Source organism: Meles meles, chromosome 6 (assembly GCF_922984935.1).
Source record: "Meles meles chromosome 6, mMelMel3.1 paternal haplotype, whole genome shotgun sequence".
In the NCBI taxonomy this organism is placed as follows: Eukaryota; Metazoa; Chordata; class Mammalia; order Carnivora; family Mustelidae; genus Meles; species Meles meles.
Window position 1 is genome coordinate 38,818,079 of NC_060071.1, and position 13,436 is coordinate 38,831,514.

Below are 13,436 nucleotides of genomic sequence, written 5' to 3' on the forward strand. Positions count from 1 at the left end.
TACCAAGTTGCTAGTTGATCTTGAAAGATGTATCAGGTTCTCGGCATTGTTCTCTGTTGTTGGCATGTTGAGCATTCAGCAGCAGCAGTACCTGGATCAGCCTTAGTGAATAAGTGAATAACAGCCCATACTGTTGAGTCTGTGCATTATCTCCATCTCAGCCACATTTGGACAAATCATTCTGTTTACTTGGTTATTTATTGCTTCTTTTATGGCAGACGCTCTCTGGTGGGCATCAATGTACAAAACAAAAGTTTTCACATTTTGTGTCTTTTCTTTAAATCTATCTGCATGTTTCTTTACTGGCTCTTTTTCACTTTGATATTCCAATTTTTCTTTTTACAGGCTCCTGAGAAATTATCCAAGTGATATTCACCGTTGCTCATGAGTCTGCATATATTCTTACCATGGGCCTCTTCTCTTTCCACACAAAGTGGATGATCAGGTAACCTACCACAAATTCTGTCCATTGGGAGGATTTCCCTTCACTGCTATCACTCAGTGCCATGTTAAGTGGGGCTGTGTAGCAGTCCATTTTCGTGGACTTCCCACATATTGAGACTCCTCACATGCGGAGACAACACATCCCTACACTAAGCTCAGATTGTTTTCTTCTTCCCCTAGTTGTCCTTATGGGATGTCTTCCTTTTTTTTTTTTAAGATTTTATTTATTTATTTGACAGACAGAGATCACAAGTAGGCAGAGAGGCAGGTAGAGAGAGAGAGGAGGAAACAGGCCCCTGCTGAGCAGAGAGCCCAACATGGGACTTGATCCCAGGACCCTGGGATCATGACCTGAGCTGAAGGCAGAGGCTTTAACCCACTGAGCCACCCAGGCATCCCATGGGATATCTTCCAATAAGGATATGTGTGTATGTGTGCATGTGCTTGTACACATGTGCACATACACACACACATACACATACATACAGACATACTCTGAGGAAGAGGCATCGGTACAACAATAGTGGATGACAACCATCTATACCACATATTTGTTCAGGTTACTTGTGTCCTGTGGCATGTTAATGCCACAGAATGCCAGGTATACCATTTCCATTTTATAGTGAATTGCTATTGGGCCCATCCAATTCTAGGATTTGGTGAGTCAAAGAGAACCAAGCTCACAATGAGTAGTTCTGGTAACATGGTCAGTTAATGCCACATGTTCAAGGGCTCTGCATGTATTTGAGCCTAATTGGAGATTGGGAAATATCTTCTGAATAGTGCATAGGTCTCCACTGCAGATGTCATGAACTTTCTCCAGAATCAGGGAGTCAATATTGTGATTCTCCTATTGAGTCTGACCATAATTCCACAAAGTAACTTTTTAAAAATTTTTATTTTATTTTATTTTACTTTACTTTACTTATTTTATTTTATTTATTTTTACCACAGATGTCTCTGTCCATAATGTATGAAACATGGCAACCTCTTATATTACCAGTATATGGACTATAGGGATATTCCCAAGTATGGTTTATGTTATCTCCAGAACCCACAGAGGCTACTACATTTTTGAGGCAATGATTTATTTTTTTATTTTGGAGAGCATAACCTGGCATGCTCTAGACCACTTTCTCTGAAAAGCTGCACTGTTGTGGAATTCTGAATCATCATAGGATTAATTTTCCCCTTATTAACACCTTCTTATTCACCTTCTTGCCAGTTTTCACTCACTGGATCCAATTAACAGGATATCAATGTAGTGGTCAAATGTTCTTCTGAATACTCAGATGGTCTATGTCCCAGTGGGAGAATTAACATAGTTCCAGGGCAAGGCTCTATATTCTTGTCTGCCCCACTTGAATGTGATCTGCTTCTAAACTAGTTTCCTGATAAGTATAGAAAAGCGTAAATTTGCCAGTTTGATGACCATACACCATGTGTCTAAGGTTACATTAATCTGCTCTAGCAAAGATATTACATCTGTGAACCAACTTCAGTTGGGGTGACTACCTCGTTGAATTTATGGTAGTCCACTTTCATCTTCTAGAATCTATTTGGCTTTTGTAGGGGCACATCTGGTAAACTAAAGGAGATGAATTAAATATGGATATGATGGAGACCACGGCCCTGCCTCACTTAAATCTTTATGTGTAGTACTGATCTCTGCATTCCCCAGAGTGTGATAATGCTTTTTATTTACTTTCTTGACCTTCTCCACTATGATATCTCCTATCCCACAGGCCAAGGAATCAATGTGGAGGTTCTGCCAACTACCACATATATTCACTCCAATTATACATTTAAAGACTGAAGAAATTATTGGTGGGTGAGTCCACAGACTCACTGGATCATTGAGAGTTGTATCTGAGCTAGGGCTACATTTGATATCTGTTCGCATATGCCCCTACCCTAAAAGAAGGTTATAATGGTGTTCAGGTCACGAAGTAGTGTCAACTCAGACTTATGTCTCACAATCCTTAGAATGTTTGGATAGTCTCTTCCCTAGAATATGGTTATACAAGTAGGTCCCTTGGTGAAGGTCTATGGGAATCATTACCATAGCCATTTGTTATGATGTACTGAGATCCAAACCTTGTTGGGACCTGACCTCTCCTTTACTCAATAGGTTCTGGATTTGAGTATTGACTCGGGTCCAGAAACTGGGTAGGAGATTATCTTTTTATTGTCAAGGCTGCCCTCAATCTCCTGATGATCTCGCCATGGTTTCTTTGACTTTTCTAAATTAAACATTATCTGTGGAGGAGTGTGCATCTATTTTTACCTCTAGGAACTGCATTTTAACCATTTCTTTAGCTCTAGGTTGCCTCATGGCTGCCATTCCAACATTGAAGCTTATTATGATAATTGTCCCAATTATGTTTCTGATAGTTAAATGCTACTCCCTAACGTCATTTGTTCTATGATCTTATCAATGCCATTGTTATAAGAGCCTAGTTCTGTAACATTCCTAGCCTATAGAGGGTAGCCACTGCTGTGATGTTCAATGATGCCACTGAGACACTATTAAATGATGTGTCCTCCCATGGAAATTGGGCTGATGGGTTTTTTGGCTTTATGTAGTATAGCCGCTCTAGAACATCCCTTTCTCTGAGACTATGATCCCTCTCTCTACTATTTGTCATATTATTTCTACTTAGTGCAGACTATAATTTTTTTGCAAGTTTACAAGAACCACTCTAGTTCTGTGTTATACTGTCTTCTATAGTCCCTGCCAGGCAAGGAATTCAGTATCATAGGAGGATGCTTCCATAGCAATACATTCTTCCCTATGTAACTTCCTCTACCTCCCCATTGATCCAGTACTAACAGATTCCAGTTAATAAGTACTGTCTCAATTCCTGTGAGTGCATATGGGTGCATATATATTGGTGAGGTCCTACAGTTTCTTCAACATGTAGTCTCTTTCCTCTCTTAGCAGACCCCACGTTTACTCAGTTGGATTATGTCATGACTTTACCTTAGTTTTTGATCTGAAAGCTCATGGAAGTGTTTGTGGTAGGTCTTTGGGAAGAATGCACAGATTTCCTGCAAGTTAGAGACCTCTGCATTGTGTTCAAGCAAGGATGGAATACTAGCTGCTCATGGGCCACTTTTGCAGTGTCAGAATGTTCAGGGGAATATGAAGATTCAGGAGTTTCTAGTGAATTAACCCAGATGTCCCCATCTCATGACTCAGTCCCATTCTCCGCCCACCACCCCCCCCAATTAAGGCCCTGACCTTGAAATAGCCAACCTGCCTAGGTTGAGAATTAAACCTTCTCTGGAGCTCTGCCACTCTGATGATTTATTCCTGAGTCTGGTGCTCAGCTTTTTCTGCATCTGCTGCAAGAGGTAAGAATTTATTTATCTGGTCACATGAACACCCATTGCATTTATACTTAGCCTTAAATTGGTGATTAATCACGCTTAGTCTTTGATTATCTTTCTTCACTGCATCCGGAGGCCCCAACATCTGCTATTCTATTCCATGGTGATAACTGCCTCCTCTTCTCAGCCTCTCAAATACCCTGAGATATTGCACACATGAGTTCATTTCCTTCTACTGGTATCACACCTCAGTCCACCAATGGTAAATATTTTAACAATTGCATTGCTTCAGTATACCACAGGCGATCAGTTTTGCATATAGCATTAGTAATTAGGTTCTCATTGCCAGTCCCAACAGAGAAAAATCCAAATAAAATATGTCAGTTTAGAATCACTTCCTCAGTGCTTCCTTGGTACCAACTTTCATTCATCAGCTTCCCTGGGAAATAAACTATGAAAGACTAGATAACTCCTTTTGAATGTGGTGGAGGGAAAAGCTGAACTGCAACAGATTTGTGATGGAGGCTTTAGCTAATCCTTCAGGAAGCTCTTATGCTAAGCTGGCCCCTGCAATACAGCATAGGGGGTAGGTATCTGAACACTCATATCGATTAGTCATTGGCTATGGGTTACCCTAGAGGAGAGGCAATAAACCCTTGGCCATGGGCCATTTTCAGAGTGACTTAATCACATGCCTTTGGCAATGAACACAATACTCTTGGCAGTTGAAAGAATGAGTGATTTAGTCCTGAAGGGGTATCTCTGTGGTGTACCCGCAATTCTGCTGTGCTTATCTTTTCATTAGTTCTGAAAGTAGATTCAGATGGGAGGCTGGAGTGCAAATATTATGACTGAGATTACATTGATTTTAATTTCAAAGGTATACAGAGAGTATATGTTCTCTGGGATACCTTTTTTAATGTCCTTCTTTCGCTGAAGACATAGAAGTTTACTCAGAAGGTTTTTTTCACTGATTATTTCTTGTTGTTTTTTTCATTTATATTCTAAAATGTTTTTAAAAATTGGACATTGTGGTTCCTGGGTATCAAAAATAGTCTAATTTCACACAGCATTCTTCTGGTCATTGCTTTCTAGCTGTCATCAAAACCTAAATGAAGGATATGGACTGAGTCAGGGGGAACAAACAAGCACAGGTACCATGAGAGCCTGAATGTTAAGGTGGTTTTGTGGGAGGGCGGAAGGACTTACCTTCCTTTGTGAGAGGAGGCTTTGGAACACTTGAATTTGGATAGATAGACATGGTGTATTTTAACTCCTGTGGTTATTAGAGATGTATTTTTGTATTGCCTTTTTAATTTCTTTAATTTCTTTCTATTTTCTTATTTCAATTTACACCAGCACCTAGACTTGCTGTAGATCAAGTTACCAGCTGCTTTCATTGTGATTATTTATTCCCAGATGCTGTTTGAGGTAAGACCTGGCTGATGCTAAGTATGTTTTAGTTTAAAACTGAAGAGACTTGACATGCATAATTTAGTAATCCATAATAAAACGTTTAAGACATTTTTAAAGAACTGCCTTGATATTTTGAGCTCTTCATTGGTGGCATGTATTATCTATTATTATATGGAACATGCTCTATCTTTGCTGAAAAAGCTAAAACATGTGCTTCTCTTTGAATTTTGAAATAAGTTCTTTACAGCTTTTCTCAAAAGTACTGTGTGATACAAAAATGGAAATTGCAGGTCTGTTTAGCAAGAAACTAATTTTAATTTTAGTTATAAGTGCCACACCCATTTTGCTTGTGTGCTTTCAAGCATAAGTAATTGACTTTCACCAGAGAGTTAGAATCAAATGAAGTTCCTTTGTGTGAAGAGAATTGTGCTGCATCTAATACTCTAAAGTGGAAAGAAGCAAGGATACTAATTATGAAAGCATGTAAGTTTTGGTCTTTTGCCATGTTGTATAACGTTATTAAAATTTAAAATTCTCACTTTAACTACAGAACAAGGATGCGTCTAGAGTTATGCACAATTGGGGAGGTGAGAACGGGTAGGAAGTCCTATCAATAGTCACGTGTAATAGTCTCTGGTGAGGAGTAAGTGAATTTATGTTTTCTAATGTGTATAGTATAATGACTGGAATATATTAGGGCCTACAAAAAATGCTTATGTTTTTGTTTTCTAAAAGAAGATATTGACCTAAAGTGAACACGGATGAGGGCCTGCCAAGATGCTGGCTCTGGCATGTGGAAAGGAGGTATGGGCAATGACAGAAATTATAAAGTGAAGGACCATAAGACGTGGAACTGGCTAGAAGTTTGGGACAATAAAAGAAAGGAATTAAAGGTCCTGAAGTTCCAGTCTGTATAACTAGGGGAATGTTGATTTTATTAATTAGTACTGTATCAGAAATGTAGATAATATAGGTTACGGATGAAGAGGAGTTGAAGAATATTCAGTTTGAGATGTTAATGGTCATTCAGATCAAACTGGCCAACACACGACTAGGAATTAATACAAAGAGGAGAAGCTAAATGTAGATGTATTAATTTTGTAGAAGAAAAAGGAATAAAAATCTGAAAAGAGAAAAAGAAGGCAGTCAAGGAGCTCATTAGGGTTTCTTTGTAAAGGAGAACACTTACTGAAACTGGTATCTCCTCATACCTTAGACAAAACTTATGGCCCCAGACCTAGGCCTAGAGAAGAGTCCGAAACAAAGGCATTTCCTCCTTCTGTGGCCATATATTCTCTCATTATTGCAGTCTTTTGTTTTCCTGAAAACAAGTCTTCACTGAGCATTTTTTACAAAGTTCAAATGTTGACACCTCAAGTCACAACTCAAATGACTGAAAAGAGCTGACAAACCCCATGTTCCAACTCCTGATTCCCAAGAGAGTTCCTGATTGACCTAGTGCCTATCATGTGATGACTCTGGTGCAAACAGCTGTGTCCAGAGAGAGATTCTGGTAGACCTTGATTCATGTAGGTATATAGAATGATTTAAAGAAAGGCCAAGTGGTTAATGGCTTCAGGTGCAGAAGATAGTTGTGGAAGATTTGCATTTTGTACAAACATTATTCATGCCCAATAGAAGAGGAATTTTAGTAGCACTCTGGGGCTGGAACCAGATAGCAAGAAGTTGAAGAAGAATGGACTCATGAGGAAGTAGAGACCACAGGTGTCCTCTGTGCTTTGGAAGACTTTGGCGGAATTGTAGTAGCCCGAGGCAGTAAAAGCATTTATTCTGGTCTTTTTAAATTTGAGACATTTTTGTCTCTGTAAAATAGCACCTTATTTTGTTTTTTAATTTGCATTTTTCCAACAATTAATGCTGTAGAACAAATTCCATATGCTTATTGGCCAGTTAGAAATCAGTCTGATGTGGTCACTAATTACTAATCCATTGTATTACTTTTAAGGATGTACTCTTGGGCATTAGAATGAATTTTTGGATAGGTCGGAAGTAATAACACTAAGCAAAATGAGCTAGCATCACCTAATCATCTATGAAAAGTACTTTGTGAACAGATTTTTATTGAGACACTCAAGATATAGAGATCTTTAGATTTCATTAATTAGACATGTAGACATCTAATCAAGGTACCAGTTAGCATCAGACATATTTTTGGCTGAAAAACTTAATTGTATAGACAGTTCTTTTAGAAATACAATAATATCTTCCAAATTTAGAACTTATTCTTTCAGAATGTGTGATAATGACTTCATCTAGGAAAGTATTAAATTTATATTAAGAACAGGATAACTCCTATCCTCTTCCAACCTATTAACATTTAGGTTGGCTTCTGTTTATGGTTGAATGTGCTAATGATAATAAATTAATTTATTCATTACTTTTATTTCCAGTGAAAATTAATTAAACAGCTATTAAATATCAGGCACCTTGATATATTTCATTAGGGAAAACATGCAAAAATGGGCGATTATATTACCTCCAGATGTGGGCTTAATACATGTAATGCAGTTTAGTAAGGGTGTGTATATACTTCAGAGACTGTATCCATGTTTTCCAGATGAGTTCATGACACAGATGGAGGAACACATTAACTCTGTCTGGGCCACCAAGGAGACCTCTATGGGGAGTATTGCCTGACCTGACAGGATAACTCCTTCCCTCTTCCAACCTATTAACATTTAGGTTGGCTTCTGTTTATGGTTGAATGGGTTAATGATAATAAATTAATTTATTCATTACTTTTATTTCCAATGAAAATTAATTAAACAGCTATTAAATATCAGGCATCTTAAAACATAGGGTCCCCTTGGGGTGCCTGAGTGGCTCAGTGGGTTAAGCTTCTGCCTTCAGCTCAGGTCATGATCTCAAGGTCCTGGGATCGAGCCCCGCATCGGGCTCTCTCCTCAACGGGGAGCCTGCTTTCCCCCCTCTCTCTCTCTCTCTGCTTACTTGTGATCTCTCTCTCTCTGTGTCAAATAAACAAGTAAAATCTTCAAAAAAAAAAAAAAAAGCATAGGGTCCTCTTGGTGAGATTTTCATTTCAGCAAGGACCAAAATCTTAAATAAAGGGAGTAAAGCTCTAATAGTAGAAACTGGTATAGATTCTTCCTGAAGAGGCGGTTCTTCTTCAACCATAGTACATAGGAAACCACCTTTTTCTCTAAGGTTGGTCCTTATGGGCTTCACAGTAGAGCATGGTATTTAATAAAAAGGATTCTGAAGTCAGTTTGGTTTAAATTCTAGCTACATAACTTCCTACCTGTGTGGCTTTGGGCTAGCTACCTAGGGTCCCAGTTCCTCAGTTTCTTGATCTGTAAAATAGGGATTAATGACAGTCCTATTTTGCAGAGCTTATAATCAAACATTAATGTAGTAATCTATACAAAGCACTCAAGACAAAGTATGACCTAAAATAAGCATTAAAAATGGAAAACATGCCCTGGGTATTATACGCAACTGACAAATTGTTGAGCACTAACTACATAAAAAACTAAAGATGTACGGTATGTTGTCTAATTGAACATGATAAAAAAATGGAAAACGTGTAAAAGAGCTATGTGATGAGTAGAAGATAGTTAAGGACTAAATATCATGGTCCAGGTTATAAAAATTATATGAAAAGGAGAAGATAACAGAATAATTAAAGAAACTTTAGTAGAAAAGGTTAGTCTTGATCTATCTTTTAAATGATTGAGATCAGTATAGCTGGAGGATATTGTAGGCACGGTAAGAGCAAGAATAAAAGAAACAAAGAATAAGTGCATCCATGGAACCAGAAAGCAGCCCAGTGTAGAGGGTATGCAATAGTATTTCGTAGGAGACTAAAAAGAAAAAAAAAGTATTTAGGGAAATTTAGGTGGAAATCAGTTCTTGGCATGGTTTAGAATGGTGGGGAATTATTTGAAGTTATGAAGATATTACAGTTTTACTTGCTTAAAGTAAGGAAAATGTACATTATTACAATAGTGAATGAGTCAAGTTTTGGAGTTAGGATTCCCAGGCAATTACTTTAGCAAGTAAGAGACTTACCATCATTAACCATGAACTGCAGATAATAACTTCACTAGGTTACTCTGCAGAACACATGAGTTGATAAACACAAAAGTACTTTGTAGATTCCAAAGCTCTTATAGACGTATCAGTACTTGATATGATTATTTACTCCTAAAGTAGCAGCAGTGGGAGTGAGTTAAAAAATGTAGATGGGCTATAGTTGGATAAAGAAATTCACATAATATCTACTTACCGAGAATAAAAAGACACAGTTCATTTAACCTTCATTCTTGGGGAAATGAGTCTTTCTGTTTTTTTTTTTTTTTTTTTTTTTAAGAATAATTTATTAGCTTAGGATAAACCTCTTAATCACTTTCTGGTTTGATCATTTTTGTTAAAAGAATTTTGAACATAAATACCCAGTTCACCTACTTTAGTGCATTTGGTAAAAAACATAAAATTGTTTATTGATCTGTCAGTGCTTTAACTTAATTCTGGTAAGGATTTAACAACAAATTACTGTTTAAAGGTTCATTAGCTCTTTTAACTCAGTAGGGCACCCAGCTTTATAGTCATACTAAATAGCTCTCTTACAAAATGAATTTAACATACCTGTGAAATGTATTTTACTTCCCATTCAACCCTAGTATGCTTTTCAGAGCTAATAAACTTGCAGTCCGAATCTGGGGTTGGAGTCAGGTTGTGTTTCTTGTTAATTACATGACCTAAGTAAATTTCCTAAAAACTTGAAATTGCAGCTACATTATCTGGAAAATAATAATACATAGCTCACACAATTATGGTAATTAAATGAAAAGAGGTAATTTTTAGAAAATTAGACATACATGGTGCTTGGCACATATAGTAACAATGAAATACTATTACTAGCCTTTCCGTAAAAATGTAGTCTAATATTTTAATCTCCCTCAAAGATCTTCTCAAACTCTTTAATCTTGCCCCCAAACTTTATTACCAAAATTAATGTGTGGCTGTGTTACTAAAGGTAACACAACTAGGGGGGAAGTGTAAGATTTTGCATACAGGTAGTTGAGAATCATATGATGATATCCTGATTTCTCTCCATCTCCTTAACCCCCTTTCCACATAAAGGGAACTTCTCAACCTAAGTTTCAAAACTTGTCACATTCTGTTACCATTTTGCCCATCCAGGTTTCTCTCCCGTTGGTCCCCATCTTTCTCCAAGGTGGATACTTCTCCCTCTTTGGATGGGACATGGATGTTTATGATACATGTCTTTTGCTCAGACTGCATCTCTTTCTCTGGATTTTTAAAGTACAGCACAGCTATTTCAGGCTTCTTGGATCTCCATTGTTTATCTCTTAACTCATGGACTTACTATTTGTCTATTCGTTCATTTACATAGTCACTCATTTGTACAACAAACATCATGAGTTTACTATGTAATTTGTGATATGGATACTTAAAGTTAAAAAGAACATGACCTTAGCTTTCCAAGAGTTCACAGTCCTATTTGAGAGATAGAGACATAGATAACATATTTTACATAAATAATTACTGTCAGAGTTACCATAAAAAAGGTACATTGAAGGCATTGTGGGAGCACACGGTAAGAAGTGCTGACTCTGAGGAGGTCAAACAGGTTGATGTTGATCCTTGCTGGGTCTAGGATATATAGAGATTCTAGAGATGTTCATGAGAGACACATGTGGAGGTAAAGGAAAGGATAAGTTATTGACGGCAGAAGGAACAGCATGGAAACAGGCACACTGGTGAGGCCACAATATGGTAATCAGGAACCCTTACACCTCAGTGTGGCTGGCACAGATGTGCTCATGGGAGTGACAGAGAATGCATCTGCTAAAACTGGCAGAGTTTTACGTAGGAGGACTTATATCTTTTATTAAGTTTAGAGAAGAGGATTTGAAGGAAGGGCCAGGTTAGAGTTGGGAAGGCCACAGAGAGTACAATGATAATAGTTCAGATGAGAAATTGTGGAGTTCGGAACTAAGGCATTACTAGCAGGATGAGGTGATGTAGTCGTATCAGTGTGGACCCAGGATGGATCATATGGAAGCCAGAATGACTCCTGGGTATATGTCCTGAGGAATTAGACAACTATAATAATAATTATCTATAATCATGAGATTAATAATTCACAAAAATGACTAGGCTGGATGGAGTTTAATTTGGGGCAACCAGATGAAGATATTTAGTAAGTGGCTGAAGTGGAGGTCAATTCTTTTTTCTTTAAAATTAGTTTAAAATAAATATACACCTGTGAAACCATCACCACAGTCCATGCCACAAACATATCCATCATCTTCAAAAGTTTCCACCCACCCTTTTTTAAATTACTATTTTGTGATATGAACAATTAACATAAGATCAACCCTCTTGACAAACATTTTATGTGTATAATACAACATTATTAACTTTTAACACTGTGCTATACAGCTGATCTCTAGGCTTTATCCATCTTGTATAACCAGAACTTTGTACCCTAAGGCCAATTATTCAGTAAACATTTATTGAGAGCTTATCATGTATGCTGAGACAAGTTATAGTTTTTATCCTTAAAGAGGACATCATGAATGGAGAAAGAAAGAAGGTTGTAACATAGAAAAGTTCTAATTGCCTACGAACTGGGTTATGGGAGAGTGTGGCCAAGAGAGGACAGCTCAGTGTAGGTGGTTGGTGAAGTGTTCACAGGACAAATGATTCTGGAGTTTATTTATTTATTTATTTATTTATTTTTAAAGATTTTATTTATTTGACAGACAGATCACAAGTAGGCAAAGAGGCAGGCAGAGAGAGGAAGGGAAGCAGGCTCCCTGCTGAGCAGAGAGCCTGATGCAGGGCTGGATCCCAGGACCCTGGGATCATGACCTGAGCCAAAGGCAGAGGCTTTAACCCACTGAGCCACCCAGGCGCCCCTGATTCTGGAGTTTAAATACAATTTTTATAGACAGGATGGGCGAGATACAAATGATATTCTAGGTAAGGAACAGGAAAGTTACTGAGGCATGAAGGAGCATAGAGCCCTTAGGGAATAACAAGTCACTCTGTGTGGCTGGAATGTAGAGCAAGTGAGTTTGTAGGTGCAACAGTGGACATAGGCCCTTGGTTTGTTTGTTTGTTTCTTTCTTTCTTTCTTTTTTTTGAAGCAGGGCTTCAATTCAGTTTGAACTTTCCTGCTAAAAATTTTGCCAACAATTATTGCCTAGAACAATAGTTCTGAGCAAATAATGCAGGTCAGAAAATGCATAACAATTTCATGAAACATCAGAGGCATTGACAAAATTGTTGTTTGAATTCAAACAAGTATTTTTTTAAAATATTTTATTTATTTATTTGACAGACAGAGTTCGCAAGTAGGCAGAGAGAGAGGAAGGGAAGCAAAGCAGGCTCCTTGCTGAACATAGAGCCTGATGTGAGGCTTGATCCCAGGACCCTGAGATCATGACCTGAGCTGAAGGCAGAGGCTTTAGCCCACTGAGACACCCAGGCACCCCAAATAAGTATTTGTTTTGAGGTTTGATAGACTCAGAATCTTGGGTTGAGTGATTAGTAGAATAGTTTATTGTGTGAAAGTTGGTTTTAAAATAATTTCCTTTCCTTCCTCTCACTTAAATTTCCAAAGTCTTCTCTCCACAAGGAAAGTTTGTCTAGGGGTACAATAAGTATTTTTAAAATTTAATTCAAGAGTCAATTTCTCGACTTTTATATTAGTAGAAAACAGGTCCTGGCTTGTAATTATGAATGAGTATCAAATTGTTTTGGACAAGAGGAATTAGACTCTTTAACAGTTTATGAAACCCTGAAGACAAGGACTTCTTTAGAATCTGTCTCTTTCTCTCCTCTATCTTTATGATTCCCTTTCTCACTTATATTGCCCTGTTTCTTGTGAAACTTGGCTCCTGGCCAGAGCATGTTTTCTCCTGAGTCCCTGAAGAATGCAAGTGAAGTAAACATGGCAGACTTCCAAGCAGAGGGAGCTTATAAAGAGTCAGCCAGCTCCTAAAACCATATGCAGTTTATGATGTATTCTTTAAAGAATTACATCAATTATTTACCTACCCAAATATGTAGTTCAATGTTAGCAAAGGCGTTTGGCTGTTACCTTTACTCTGTGGTATCTTTCAACTGTAAAATAGTTAAGTTTAGTTCCACCAAATTTTATTTGAATACTACCACATACAAGGTGTGCTGATGCTGAGCCAGGAAAGTGAACGTAAACTTTGTTCTCT

The 13,436-nt window shown here is 37.7% G+C and overlaps 1 protein-coding gene across 3 annotated transcripts in view; it reads left to right on the plus strand.

Moving 5' to 3' along the window:
* UNC13C (unc-13 homolog C) overlaps positions 1-13,436 on the plus strand; it is a 629,711-nt gene that overhangs the window by 19,698 nt on the left and 596,577 nt on the right. For 2 of the 3 annotated variants that reach the window (XM_046009970.1, XM_046009972.1), the window contains exons 2-3: positions 346-445; positions 5,137-5,208. The gene's annotated coding sequence lies outside the window, so the exon portion shown is untranslated. The remainder of the gene's footprint in view (positions 1-345; positions 446-5,136; positions 5,209-13,436) is intronic. The other variant, XM_046009971.1, reaches the window with a different exon arrangement.